This window comes from Myotis daubentonii, chromosome 2 (assembly GCF_963259705.1).
Source record: "Myotis daubentonii chromosome 2, mMyoDau2.1, whole genome shotgun sequence".
Classification (NCBI taxonomy): Eukaryota; Metazoa; Chordata; class Mammalia; order Chiroptera; family Vespertilionidae; genus Myotis; species Myotis daubentonii.
In genome coordinates this window covers 95,842,297-95,857,868 of record NC_081841.1, presented here as the reverse complement: position 1 = coordinate 95,857,868, position 15,572 = coordinate 95,842,297, and the positions used below count along the sequence as shown (strand labels likewise).

The 15,572-nt window shown below is 43.8% G+C and overlaps 1 long non-coding RNA gene across 2 annotated transcripts; it reads right to left on the bottom strand.

Moving 5' to 3' along the window:
* Nucleotides 1–9,588: 9,588 nt before the first annotated feature.
* Nucleotides 9,589–13,413, bottom strand: LOC132226240 (uncharacterized). Of its 2 annotated transcripts, none has more exons than XR_009451024.1 (3): nt 13,263–13,413; nt 10,872–11,025; nt 9,589–10,038 (listed from the first exon to the last, which is right to left on the bottom strand). It is a non-coding gene; the product is annotated as an uncharacterized LOC132226240 (long non-coding RNA). The 2 variants fall into 2 exon arrangements; XR_009451025.1 differs by lacking the exon at nt 13,263–13,413 and adding an exon at nt 12,114–12,143.
* Nucleotides 13,414–15,572: the final 2,159 nt, after the last annotated feature.

Here is a 15,572-nt window from a genome sequence, read left to right as displayed (position 1 = left end):
GGCCGACGCTCTATCCATTGAGCCAAACTGGTTTGGCCCACTGTCTGTTTTAATTTGTCTGTTTGTGTTGACTCTGTCATATGCTCAAACTTCAGTGGAAGTCATGAGAACCTATTATTTTTGCCTGCTCCCTCCTTTACTTTGGAAATATTCTTTTTTACTCAGAGGGACCTTCACTTTGATGTAAGGGATTGTTTCCGTTGCCAACTGTTTTCTTCCTTGCCAAGTGAGACGGTTGTTGTGAACTCTTCAGTGATGCCTTCCCCAGGATATTTGCAGATGTGGTTGGGAAAAGTCATTTCAACCCCAAACTTTGCATCTCAGCTGCTGAGGTGCCGGGGGTGCCATGGGGATCACAGGGAAGCAGGCCAGCTGGCACCCTGCCCCCTGGGGGATCCGGGGATGCCGGTTAGCCTGCGGCCAGGCTCTCTCTCCCTCTGATGGCCATGGCGATCACGGGGAATCAGGCCAGCCAGGCGCTCTCTCTCATCCACACTGCGATCTCAGGCCACAGGCAGCAAGCACCCCCGGCTTGGGGTTGTTGCCTCGCCTGCCGCCAGGCTTTCAAATGGCGATCACCTGCTGGGGGCTGGGAAAAAGGCTGCCGGCAGGGCCGCCATTGCCCGGCCCTCAGCTCTTGCCTGCCGCCTGGGTTTCCGATCCCTTTCGCCTCCCATGATTGCGCCTATGTATGCAAATTAACCGCCATCTTTGTTGGCAGTGAACCACAATCTTGGTTGGCAGTTAATTTGCATATCGCCCTGATTAGCCAATGGGAAGCAGGTCAGACTTACGGTTAATTACCATGTTTGTCTATTATCAGATAGGACTAGAGGTCTGTTGCACGAAGAGATTCGTGCAATAGGCCTTCCTTTCCCCTGGCTGCTTGCACTGGTTTGACTCCGGCACCCAGGATCCAGGCCTTCGGTCTGGCCGGGCTCCAGGCGGAGCCGGCCCCGAATCGTCAGGCCTCGCTGCTCCGCTGGCCCCGTAGCCATGAGGCCTCGCTGGTCCCCCGGCCCCGGAGAAGTCAGGCCTCTCGGCTCTGCTGGCCCCTGAGCCGTGAGGCCTCGCTGCCCCGCCGGCCCCGGAAACGTCAGGCCTCGCTGCTTCACTGGCCTCTGGGGACAAGAGGCCTTGCTGCTCTGCCAGCCGCTGGGGCTGTGAGGCCTCGCTGATCTGCCAGCCCCGGGACATCAGGATTGCTCCACTGCTTGGAGACTACGTATGCAAATTAACCACCATCTTTGTTTACTTAGTTTGCACTCTCCTGATTGGCTGGTTAGCATAGCGAAGGTACGGTCAATTTACATGTTTGTCTATTATTAGGTAAGACTAGAGTCCCAGTGCACAAAAATTTGTGCGCCTGGGGGAGAGGGGGTGGTCCCTCAGCTTGGCCTGTGCCCACTTGCAGTCTGGGACCCCTCGGGGGATGACCACCTGCTGGCTTAGGCCCACTCCCCTGGGGGTTGGGCCTAAGCTGGCAGTCAGACATCACTCTGGCAGCCCAGGAGCCCTCGGGGGATGTCCACTTGCCAGCAGGGAGCAGACCTAAGCTGCAGTCGGATATCCTTAGCGCTGGTGAGGAGGCGAGAGGGGTTCCCACCACCAACACTTTACGGGCAGCCATCAGCCTGACTTGTGGCTGAGCAGAGCTCCCCCTGTGGGAGCACAATGAAAACCAGGGGACAGCTCCTGCATTGAGCGTCTGCCCCCTGGTAGTCATGTGTGTCACAGTGACCAGTCATTCCCAGTCATTCTGCTGTTAGGATCAATTTGCATGTTACCCTTTTCTTATATAGGATAGAGGCCTCGTGCATGGGTGAGGGACGGATGGTTTGCCCTGAAGGGTGTTCCAGATCAGGGTGGGGGTCCTGCTGGGGTGCCTGGACAGCCTAGGTGAGGGGCTGAGGGCCATTTCAGGCTGGCCACCGTCCCTTCAGGGTGGTGGGGGGGTCCTGCTGGGATGCATGGCCAGTCTGGTTGAGGGGCTTATGGCTGTTTGCAGGCCACGGCCCCCAGCCACCCAAGCTTCCAGTAGAGCTCCCAGTAGCTGGAAGCAGGTATCTAGGATTTATTTATCTTCTTTAATTGAAACTTTGTTGCCGTGAGCAGAGGCCACAACTGACCAGGGCAGGCGGGAAGCTTGGCTTCCTCCATTGCCGGGGCAACCAAGTCTCCTGCTTGCTCCAGCTCCGTGGCTACCAGCCGCCATCTTGGTTGGGTTAATTTGCATGTAATCGCTCTGATTGGCTGATGGGCATTGCTTGCGGTATAGCAGAGGTTCAGTCAATTTGCATGTTTCTCCTTTATTACATTAGAATAGTGACCCAGTGCATGAAATTCGTGCACACTGAAAAGGAATTAATTAGAGGAAATATTTTAATATTGTTATTTGCCCTTTCTCTATAGTAAAACTGTGAGAGATAAAAGGAAATGAGTACATTCTATATGAAAATACATAATTTTATTAATAAATAATAACAACAAAGTCATGATATAAAAACAATATTGATGCAAATAGTGATTGATAAAGTGATTAAACTTATTCTAATATCTCCCTGTATACCACATTAAGAGTGAAAACACTTTCAGAGTGCTTGACTAATTTCCCCTGGGATAAAGTATTTACAACTTTAACTTTAACATCCCACGCTCTTCGCACTTCAGAGTAAACAACATATAACTGCCCAAGTGCGAAAATGGGTTCAGGTAGGAATATTCCTAGTTTGTCTAGAGTAGCGGTGGGCAAACTACGGCCTGCGGGCCGGATCTGGCCCATTTGAAATGAATAAAACTAAAAAAAAAAAAAAAAAGGCCATACCCTTTTATGTTATGATGTTTACTTTGAATTTGTATTAGTTCACACGAACACTCCATCCATGCTTTTGTTCTGGCAGTCCGGTCCAGTTTAAGAACCCATTGTGGCCCTCGAGTCAAAAAGTTTGCCCACCCCTGGACTAGAGTTTGTCCTTGTGATTTATTAATAGTCATTGCAAATGCTGGCATCATGGGAAACTGTCGTTGAATTAATTTAAATGGTAGGCCAGTGTCAGATGGGGACAAATCAATTCTTGGAATCAGAACAACCTCTCCCTCTGCAGATCCTGTTAATACTTCACCTTCAATAATGTTAGGTCGTAATCTTTTGATAATAAATCTGGTACCATTACAAAGACCCCATTTACTATTACGATTTCTCAATAGCATGATGATTGCACGCACTTTCTATTTTAATTTAAGACACGGCATTCCTGAAGGAGTAATACTATTAAGAAATTCAATGCGAAAATTTTCCTTTTCAGTATCAGCTGTTGAGTCAACAGAATCATCACTCAAATATGTGTGAAATTCTCCATCAAGTATATCCAAAATTTCTTCATTTAAGTTTTGAACATGCTCATTTTTTGGACAAAGAATTGCATGTTTAGATATATTTTTAATAGTATCTATAGATATACTATTTCCAAAGGTGGCTTCAATAATAGATCCGTTACAAATCATTTCATGGGGGATTTCAATAATATCCATTCCTAAATGAAAACTGCTATCAAGTTTGCCATCTCCAAGTTTTACTAACCATTCACTATAAGCAGAATCCTCTGACCTCATATTTGTTTTAAGAGACAACTTTCTAAAACACCCCAATCATCACAGTACTTGAGTGTACTATGGCCGATCACATAGCATGTGGTACAGTACTGAGGCACTGTTGAAAATCCCCTTTGAGAAGGAGAATTTCCCAACCAAATGCAACATTCAAATTCATAATTTTTCTTAGTAATCTGTCTATGGTGATTATAGCATGACTAGATGCCATGGTACATTCATCAATAAGAAGTTGGGCCTTTTTAATGGTTTTAGCAGCTTCATTCTTTATATCAAGTCTAGAAATTGAAGTTTCATTTCATGGAATGGGTAATTTATATGTGGAATGAAAGGTTCTTCCACCAAGAAGTAAATTTGCAGAAATTCCTGTAGATGCTGTGGGCAAAACAGTACCACCACAACCTCTAATAGAATGTGTTAAAACTTTTTACAGATATGTTTTTCCACTACCACCTGGACCATCCAAGAAAAAGCATTTGGGGTGTACAGTGTGCTCTTTGATGGCTGAAGTTATAGTCTGAAAGGCTGCCAACTGTTCATCATTCAGAAAATTTATCAAAACCTCTGCCTGTTGTTGCTCATACAATTCATCACATGTATTTGCATTCATTAATAAAAGATAGTCCAGAAGTTTGAAATGTGAACATTTCATTCCATGCAATGTGAATACCTCCTGAATTTCGTTAAGGGCATGCATTTCACAGTTCACATAGGCACCTTCTCTTCAGTGTACTTTCCAACAGAAATCTTCAATAAAATGAGATTTATTCTCAACTTATAATTTGTCTGAGCTGAAGGACATCCAAACACACATATGCATGCAAAAAGTTGCCGTAGTTGTTTGGGCATATTAAGGATGATTGCATCGTCAGTCGTATCTTTCCAGATACTGTCGTCAAGTAATAATCCTTGGTGTTTAGCAGCTTCATGAAATGTATCATAAGTTAAACCTCCTACAGTTCGCAGATCCTCAAAACTTATCGCAACTTTTACATGCAGAAGCAAAAGTCTAAGGTAATATCGTTCTGGTTCTCTAAAGCTCACAGTGAACAGTCTACCTGATACTTTATTCCCACCCTTTCGGTGTTTTGTCCACAAAGAATTATTAAACACATAATGCTGTGGAATCTCCCAAAATAATAATTATGTGCTTCAGAGTCTTCTCTATTCAATAAGAACCAAGCCATCAAAGTCGACTTATGCCTTTTAGCCCTATCCAAAACTTCAGCAAAATCATCGGCATGAAAATACAAATTCTGATCATTTGGCAAATGAATAGCTAATCTTGTGATTGCATGAGATTGGACATGCATTTGCATTCCAAAAAGTCTACAAACAGCCTCAGGAGTGCTCACGTACCTGGAATCAATGAAATCCTGTACTTCGTCATGATTGATAATATTTTTTTTCAGAAATTTGAATATTTGCACAAGCATGCCCTTTATAGATGTATTTAAATAGATATTTGAGTCTTCTCATTGATGCACACACTTCAACATTTATATGACAGTTATATTAGAGGCACAAATACGGGTTATAAGGGACAATCCAAGTATTATCGACAATTTTATTTCCAATAGAAATGGTACTACCAGATCTTGGTTTGTATTTGGGATATCCATCAATATTTCCAATGGTCGCATTTTGAAATTCTTTTGGATATCCCTTTGAACATTTTCCATTTTCCATACATGAACTATTTGGATTTTGTATTCCACATGGTCCATGTACCATATTTGATTTTACAATTTGAAAAAGTCAAGGACACTGTCCTCATCTGGAATTTCTGCCTTAACTATACGGTCAATGTCATCTTCTGAATGTAATTTGGACTCACTATCTAATATCAATAATAGGTGAGCGTGAGGCAGTCCGCATTTCTGAAATTCAATGACATGAATCTTAGCTATTACTTTGCCAAATAAATGGAATTTACATATATCATTTAAAAGAGTGCTCAGCTTAATATGAAAAACTCTGGCTACCAGGTCAGGTCCGTTTTCAACTTTTTGCCAGCGTTGTAAATTGTTTGTGATATCTGCCCATTTGGGGTTGCATGTCATGGTTATAAATAAATTGGGCTTGCCATACTTCGTTACAATTGCCATAGCATCCTGATATCGCTGCTGCATATTTCTGGGACTACACTGAAGAGATGATGGAAGTATTATCATTTTACCAATCGGCACATTGTCATTTTCAGATCTAGATTTGAGTAATCCACCAAACCACTATATTTTTCAGCTCTCAACTTAGATTGGTTTGCTTTGATGAAATTTATCTGACTGGCCTCCATTTTTGAATACAAATCCACAATAAACTGTTAATTTTCCTGCATTTAAAATAGGATTGAACGTGTCCCTCACAGAGAGATGAAATCATAATACTGCATTTGTCTGACCCGTGTCCTTACATTTCGCCTAGTATTATTGTCGATTACACTGTTGTCTCTAAGTCTTAATGCAATATCTGTTCCCCAGCCTTTTTCACCATGAAGAAAAAGAATAGAATATGTCATTGCATCTAATGTAGGAAACAGGATACTGATTTGTTTCATTTTAGTGGCACTTGGATTATTGGGATCTGGTTTACAATGAATGAGCAAGTCCCTTTCAAAAGGAGGTTCTCCATCTTTGTTTCTGAATAAGACAGCAACCTCGGTTACACGAGGAGAATTCTATCTACCTGGGTCACTGTTACGATCATATTTAATTGCCATTGTTACTGCTGTGGGAGCAATACCTTTTGCTGCTGCTTCAGATTGGGCTTCCTATTCTACCTCAGGTAGCATCTTGTATGATTTTGTTAATTCATTTATTTCATGCATGAGGTTGTTGATTTTGATCATGAGTCTTTCTAAGCAGCCCTGATTTTCTGGCATTGCTAATCTTTTACTTGTAGCTTCGGCTGTATCCAAAATATAGAGTTGAGCAAACTTCCGAGAAACACCATCCAAAGGATGTAAAGTTCCAGTATGGTGATAAACTTGTCCAGGTATTCTAAAATAGTATGGCCAATACCCTGATAGCGATGCAATATTTGCACCCATGGAAGCAAATGCAAAAGAACTATTTATGGATCGAATATTTCTCATGAAATTTTTACGGTCAGAATCCTCGTTTGTCATTCATCTTTTTAAATATGCCGGGTAATCTGGAAAATGTATATCATTTGGACAGACTTTCCCTTTGCTACAACATCGAGTAAATTTCCCATTGGATGGTTTTTCAACAGAGAAATTTAGGGATAGGCAAAATTCACATTGAACAGTCATTCCACCACACCTGTGTTCGAGAATTGCATCCTCATGTACAATATTTTTGCTGAGAAGGGAGTTCCTACCAGTACTGGTAGTACTTGTTGATGACTGTTCTCTAGACTGTCATCGCTCCCGCCTTCTTTCAACCTCAAAGGCACGTGGGTCTTTAGACATTTTCTGTCGATGACATCGGTGTTTTTCAGCTTCACAGTGAGATTTTTCCAGTAGCTGGTCTTCAGATATATTCTGTAGCAGGCGCCGCCTTCTTTCAAGATCAGATGCACGTTGCTCTTCAGACATTTTCTATCGATAACGCAGGCATCCTTCGGCTGCAGAACTACCTTGTATCAACAGTTCTTCTTTGGACATAGTCCCACCTCTCTACTGTCATGGTCTGAGACGCAGGTGAATGAGAGTCCTGGCTGTCAGGCAGCTGACAGCTGTGTGACCAACGGCTGATTCTGGCTAATTCTGTGAGGGTGGGACTTCCTCCTCCCTGCTGTCAGTTTCCACAGCTGTGATGAGGAAGCTGGATGACAGAGGGAACCACGCCCCCCAAGACACCAGTGTACTTGCTCTACTGGACCCTGTGGGTGGAGTCTCGCCCATCCCCGATCTGGGGCCCGGGCCCCGCAGGTGGTGTCTGGCGCTACCCGCCCTGACTCCCCGGGTGGTGTCGGGTGCTGCCCACCCAAGCTACCCTTTCCCCAGTTTGGGACCCGGACCACGTGGGTGGCTTCTGGAGCTTCCCACCCACCTCCCCAGGTCCCAATCTGGGGCCCGGACCACAGGGGTGGTGTCTGGCCCCGCCTCCCCTGCATCCTCAATCAGGGGCCCAGACTCCACGGGCGGCATCTGGAGCTGCCCGTCCATCTCCCCCGTCCACAATCTGGGGCACGAACCCCAAGGGTGGCTTCTGGCGCTGACTGACCCGCCTCCTCGGGTCCTCGATCTGGGGCATGGACCACACGGGCAGTGTCTTTCACTGCCCGGCCTGTCTCTCTGGGTCCCGTTCTGGGGCCAAGACCGACTGGCAGCGTCTGACGCTTCCCGCCACACCTGGGAATGCTATCTTTGTTGGGTTAATTTGCATAGTCACTATGTTTGGCTGGTGGGTGTAGCAAAGGTATGGTCAATTAGCATCTTTCCCTTTATTAGTGTAGATAGATGACTTAGTATTTGCACATAACCTATGCACATCCTCCCATATACTTTAAATCATGTGTAGATTACTTATGATAATATAATGTGAATGTTATATAAATAATTACTATACTATATTGTTTAGGGAATAATAATAAGAAAAAGTCTCTACATGTTCAGCAACTGTCATAGGTCTAACTACATAGTACATGTCAGCAACAAGGTAGCTTTTCCCCCTCCAATATTTTTGATCTGGAGTTGGTTGAACCCATGCGTGCAGGACCCACAGACAAGGGCCAACTGTAGTTTTGGACAATGTGAAAATCTGCATCATATTGAGAGACTACTGGATGATGTGTGTGGAATTAGCGTAAGCATATTAAAAACTAAACAAGCTTTTAAAAGGCAATTACTAACTCTAGAACAATAACATTATTCCATGAAAAAACAATCATAGTATAATGACTTAGCAGAGACTAAAAACAGCTAATTACATCAGGAGTGGCAGAGAAAAGGGATGGTAAGAAAGCTATATCTTATCCATCACAAGAGGAAGGTACCAATCACTAAAATCCACAAATCAGGAAACAAGAGCACATAGGTTATAATTTCAAAATGTGCTATGAGAAAAGTACATTTCTTAAGAAACAGACAAAAGAATTAAAAGCACCAGCCCATGGCGCCAAATTTGATAAATTTGACTTTTTTTAAAAAAATGTTTTCATTTATTTCAGAGAGAGGAATGGAGAGGGAGAGAGAGAAACATTGATGAGAAAGAAACATTGCCTCAAACAGATTGTCAAACTGCAGCAGGAAGGCCGGGGAGGGTTGGGGGGCAGGAGATAGGGGGGTAAGAGATCAACTAAAGGACTTGTATGCATGCATATAAGCATAACCAATGGACATAAGACACTGGGTGATAGGGGAGGCTAGGGGACTGTCTAGGGCGGGGGGATAAAATGGATACATATGTAATACCCTTTGTAATACTTTAAGCAATAAAAAAAAAAAAAAAAAAAAAAGAAACATTGATCAGCTATCTTCTGCATGCCCCTACTGGGGTTCAACCCACAAACCAGGCATGTGCCCTGACCAGGAATCAAACCAGTAACTTCCTGGTACATGGGACAATGCTCAACCAACTGAGCCCAACCTGGCAGGGCAATAAATTTCTATGTTGCTCCCTGAAGGAGAACCACTGCCATTCAAATTCTCCTTAGCCTGTAACCTAATTTTCCTTAGAACCCGGGGTTGTGTTTAACAATTTAATAGAGGGAAGTGAGCATTACTCAGAAAGGTAAACTGAGAAAACTACTTTGCCCAACTCCAAACCATGAAAATCTCTGCAGAGGCAAATAAACCATTGACTAGTTGTAATCAGGGTCTCCCAAGAGCCCTCTTGGGGCAACTGCTCATACTTACAGTGCCAGTTGGACTCTCAAATATCCCACTCTTGCCATCTTCCAACACCTGGTACAGCACTGTCAAGAAGTCTATCTGGATGGAATAGGGTGTGAAGAGAAAAGGGGAATGGGTGTCACCGATCTCCTGGTTTTTATCAGCCATGATCCTAAGGGGAGAAAAATATCTGGTAGTTCTCTGATGAACCAGGAAGAACGGGCTTGAAATCTAGAACAGTTCTTAAGAGCAGTCTCAATACTGATTACGGATTTTCTCCTTAGGCTCTACATTATTTGGCAAGCAGAGATCATGTTCTCTATCATGTGCATATCCCCATGAAGCCACACCAAATCATGCAATCCACCCAGCGACATTTATCACAAAGGGCTCTAGAAGAATGCAGAATACGAAAGCCCTTATACAGAAACTCCCTGCATTTCACCTGAGGTACTTTTGCTGCCTGGATAGCCTTCTAATGCCTCTTCGAGAGGCTTGGAGATTTCCTCTCAAAGACCTGTGCCCTGGGATCAAAGATGTTGCCTGTATTCACTTCTGCAGCAGTCTTCCCTCACTTCTGCACAGGGCGGTATTTGCATGACAGATGCTGCTTTATCCTGATGGGAGACCTGTAAATAGAATCATGACACACAGGCAGAGAATTACAAGTACAATTACAGTTTTTCTGACATGGCACAGGTTAATGTACATAACTTTATTTTACAGATACCGTTAGTATGCTGCTTAGTTTATCCTACCTTCCATTTCCGTACAAACCAGAGCTGCCTCCAAAAAATGTTTTGGCCTCAAGAATCAGGCCCTTTTAAACAGATCACAAGTCAGCCTACAGATATCTAAGGCATCCAGCCTGATCTTATCAGCTCTGCACTTTCTGTCCCTCCCCAGGGAATGAGGAGTCCTCAGCGACAGCTCAGCTCCTCAGGAAGTCTCTCCCTTTAGTTGGCCCCCCTACAGTGCTCAAACACCCTCCCTCCAAATACGTGTGCATGCACACACGCAGGCCGCTCTACGGAAAGTCACTCTTTGATGTCATTACCCTGCATTTAATTTCTTCATAGTTCTTAGCACTCAACTCAATTCATTTAGTCCTCCCCACTACAGTATAAGATGCATAAGAGAAAGAACTTTGTCTGTCTTGTTCTTCCCTGCCCCTAGCACTCAGCATGCCAGGTGCTGTGACAAGTAGCAGGGATTCAATAAAAATTTGATGAATATACAGCAAGCTTGACATGGGGGCTGTAGGTGGAGGTTTCTATTATAGAAACCTCTTCAGAGGTGTCAGTGAAGGATGTCCCATAACTTAAATATCTAGTGCAAGGCCAGTTCTTTAGTCGTTTCAAACTGTCTTCATATAACCTCACAACAACCATGTGGTCAGTATTATTACTAGCTCTATTTCACAGATGAAGAAACTGACAGAAAGATTAAGTGACTTGCCCACTTGGTGTAGCTCAGTGGTTGGGTATTGATCTATGACACTAGGAGTCACGATTCAAATCACGGTCAGGGCACATGTCTGGGTTGCAGGTTCCATCCACAGTAGGAGGTGTGCAGAAGGCAGCGATCAATGATTTTCTCTCCCTTTCCCTTCCTCTCTGAAATCAATAAAAAATTTGTTTTCAAAACAAAAAGTTAAGTAACATGTCGATAGTCACATAGCAATTGCCTGAATCCAAGATTTGAACGCACATCTGCCAGACCCTCAAGCTCCTAAGCTTTGTATGTCCTCATTCTTCTCTCACCAGGGTAAGGTGAAAATAGACTTGTTTACCAAACTTTAGAATAACAACAGGAAACAATACAGAAAAAAGTAATGATTGCCCTAGCTGGTTTGGCTCAGTGGATAGAGCGCCAGCATGTGGACCAAAGGGTCCCAGGTTTGATTCCAATCAAGGGCACATACCTCAGTTGCAGGCTCTTCCCCGGCCCAGGCCCTGGTTGGGGCATGTGCAGGAGGCAACCCATTGATATGTTTCTCTGACATCGATATTTCTCTATCTTTCCCTCTCTCTTCCACTTTTTCTAAAAATCAATGGAAAAATAACCTCGGGTGAGGATTAAAAGAAAAAAAAAAGTAATTATTATTTCACTCCCCGTGGATGGTAATTATGGATCTCATTATTCCAGAAACAGCACAAGCTAAGTCAGAAGTTAAACAAGGGTTTAGATAAATCCGCAAATAGTAGATACACTAGGTGTGCTTTAAGAATGCTTGGTGTAGCTTTTTCTGACCTCTTCAGATTGGCTGCCTGAAGGACAACCATGACCTTCCACACAAGTTCTCCCTAGAATTCCCCACCAGTGCTAAGGCACAAACCTCATGCTCATTAAATGAGGTAATAAGAGGTTATGTGAAAGTGTAAGTTTTGAAAGTGTCATTTTCTTCAGTCTTCAATTATCACTTGTTCTTTACTTGGGGATAAACTATCGCTACAGACTGAACTGGGTCCCACCCTCCCTCAAACTCATGTGTTAAAGCCCTAACCCCCAACATGAGACTCTATTTTATTTGGAGGAGGGCTTTTAGGAGGCAATTAACATAAAATGAAAAGGATAATTAAGATTAAATTAAGGTATAATAGTGGGCCCTAATCCTAATAAGATTGGTGGCCTTCTAGGAGTAAGAGAGAGCTCTCTCCTTACCAGCCATGTGAGGACAAGTACTAGTAAGAAAGGGACCGACCTTCTGCAAGACAGGAAAAGGGTCCTGGACTGGGAACAGAATAGGCTGGGACCTTAATCTTCGACTTTCCAATGTCTAGAACTGTAAGGAACAAGAAAAAAAAAAGAAAAGAACTCTGGCTCTGGCCACTGTGCTAAGTGGTTAGAGCATCAGCTTGCAGATCCAAGGATCCTGGTCAAGGGTACCTGGGGTGCAAGTTCCCCAGCCCTGATAGGGGCGGGAGGCAACCAATCTGTTTCTCTCCCACGATGTTTCTCTCTCTCCCCCTCTCCTACTTCCTTTCCACTCTCTCTAGAAATCAATGGGGAAAATATCCTCGGGTGAGAATTAAAATAGAACAAAAACAAACAAACAAAATACTCTGTTGTTTAAGCCACTCAATGTATGGCATTTTGTTATGGCAGCCAGAGAAGACAGAAACAATTTAAAAGCACAATCCCCATTTTAAGTCCCTATAATGCTTTAACTTCACACACCTGGGAGACAACACAGCCCCAAAAGAAAACGTTTTCTGCACCTACAGTTAATCCAGGCACAGCACCAGCGGGGCTGCAATGCTCCCACAGCAGGGGACACGGCCCGGCCTCCCACCTCCAGCCTCAGAGCTCTCACATCCTGTAGAAAAACCTGCTACTTGGTGTTTTATCCACTTTTCATAGCACATCCTCCAACAATCTGGTCAATTCCATTCAACCGAACCCTCTTGACTGGACCCCACTCCACCTTGCTTTTCTGAAGGGCAGAGCCATTTACAGTATGGGCTCGAGGTGAGGCTTCTAAATTTGGGACCCCAGCTGTATTCTTGCCTAAGTTAATAGCCCTAACCCTCAGTTTCCCCGCGTGTAAAGGAGAGACAGATAAAACTGCATATCCATAAGGTTGCAGTGACCACTAAATAAGTAACTTATAAAAAGCGGTTAGCACAGATGGGTTACTGAAGTCCCTGGTGCGTGTTAGTTATTATTACTCCAAAGCACCACTCCAGTTCAACTGAAGATCCCGCCCTCACTCACCTCCCATTCGCCCTTGCACAGGCTTCTCGCCTATCAATCACACATTAGCTCCGCCCCTCCATGTCGCCAAGGTTTTTCCCGCTCCCGACGGCCCCCCCCCCCGCCCCTCCGCAAACAGCCACTGGTTAGCACTTACACCGGAGGACGTCCTTTCTCATGTAGGCTCTCCTCGTCCTAAGCTTTGTTACCACGCGACACCGTGACCACTCTCTTCTCGGGCAAGACAGCTTCGCTTCAGGCCAGGCGGCTGAGGTATGAGAGATAAGGTCGTGGAGCTTAAAAGCGCGGCTCCGCTTGATTCCCAGAGGAGCCTGCAGCGCTGCCACGCCCCGCGCCACTGCGCGTGCTCCCTTGGGGACTTGGGCGTGGTCTCTTTTTGCACCACTGAGGTTGCGCGGCTAACTCCAGCCAGGACTCTTTCCTGGAGGTAGGAAGGCTGCAGGTGATGGACCCTGGGCCAGTCTTTCTGACCATACACAGCCTTTGGGGTTCATGCCAACCTGCGACCTCCCTTGCAGTCCTGCCCGGTGCAGGATGCTTGATCCTCCGCCTATTGGCGCAGATGTTCTAATCTCCACAGATGATTGGCTGGAAGAAATGGGCTCATATTTACCAAACACTGCAGGCAAAAAGGCTAGCAGAAAATTGAGAAACCAGTATTCTGATCCTCGCTCTTGCCAGGCCTTAATATGTGAACGTGTTATTTTTACCTCTGAATGGACAGTACTCGCCTCAACTGGGTTGTACAGGAACTTGGACGTCTTTTTTTTCCAATTTCAATTGTCATGCAATATGATATTAGTTTCAGGAGTACAACAATACTGATTGGACATTGATGTGACTTACCTAGTGATCACACAATTAAATCTAGTACCCTTCTGCCACCATACTTACCTATTAAAATGTTATTGACTTTCCTTTATGCTCTACTTTACTTCCTCTTGACTGTTTTTATAACTGGCAATATTTTAAATATATATTTTTATAGATTTCAGAGAGGAAGGGAAGGGAGAGAGAGACAAAAACATCAATGATGGGCATCATTGATTGGCTGTCTCCTGCACACCCACTACTGGGGATCACCTGCAACCCAAGCATGTGCCCTGACTGGGAATCGAACCTGGAACTCTGAGTCCAAAGGCGGATGCTCTATCCACTGAGCCAAACCACATAGGGCTATAACTGGCAATTTGTACTTAATTTCTTCACCTTTTCCCTGAACCCCCTTCCATCTGGCAACCAACGATTTGTTCTCTATGTGATTTTGTTTTGGTTTTGCTTGTTTGTTCGTTTTGTAAATTCCCCATATGAATGAAATCCTGTGTTGTTTGTCTTATTTCACTTAGAATAATACCCTCCCGGCCTATCCGTGTTGTTGCAAGTGGCAAGATTTCATTCCTTTTTATGATTGAGTAATATTCCATTATATATGTACCACATCTTCCTTATTCATTCTTTATCAATCTATGGATGGACACTTAGGCTGCTTCCATATCTTGTTTCTTGTAATATAATAATGGTGCAATGAACATAGGGCTGCATATATCTTTTCAAATTAGTGTTGTGGATTACTTTAGATAAATATCCAGAAGTGGTTTTTTTGGTCAGAAAGTAGTTCTATTTTAAATTTTTTTGAGGACCCTCAGTACTGTTTTCTACAGTGGCTGCACCAATTTACAATCTCACCAATAGTGCACAAGGATTCCCTTTTCTACATCATTGCCAACATTTGTTTGTTGATTTAATGATGATAGCCATTCTGACAGGGGTGAGGAGATATCTCACTGTGGATTTAATTTAATTTAATTTGCTTTCCCAGATGATTCACGATGTTTGTTGAGCATCTTTTCATATGTCTAATAGCCATATGTATGCCCTCCTTAGATAAGTGTCTAAACAGGTCCATTGCACATTTTTAAAGCGGGTTGTTTGGGGTTTTTTGGTGTTGATGTATCATTGGCAAATACGTTCTCCTGTTCAGTGGGTGGCCTTTTCTTTTTGTTGGTTGTTTCCTTTGCTGTCCAAAAACTTTTTGTTTGACAGTCCCATTTCCTTTTTTTTCTTGTTTCCCTTCCCCGACGAGATAACCCCCCCTCCTCGCCCCCCTGCCACACACACACACAAAATCATTAAGAGCAATGTCAAAGTGTTTACTGCCTATGTTTTCTTCTAGATGGTTTATGGTTTCAGGTCTTACATTTAAGTCTTTAATCCACTTTAGTTCATTGTTGGATATGTTATAAGAAAGCAATCCAGCTTCATTCTTTTGCATGCATCTGTCCAGTTTTCCCAACACCATTTATCGAAGAGACTGTCTTCACCGCATTGAATATTCTTGACTCCACTGTGTTAGATTAACTGAGGTGTGGGTTTATTTCTGGGCTCTCTATTATGTTGCATTGATCTATGTGTCCTTTTATGCCATAGCATGCTGTTTTGATTACTG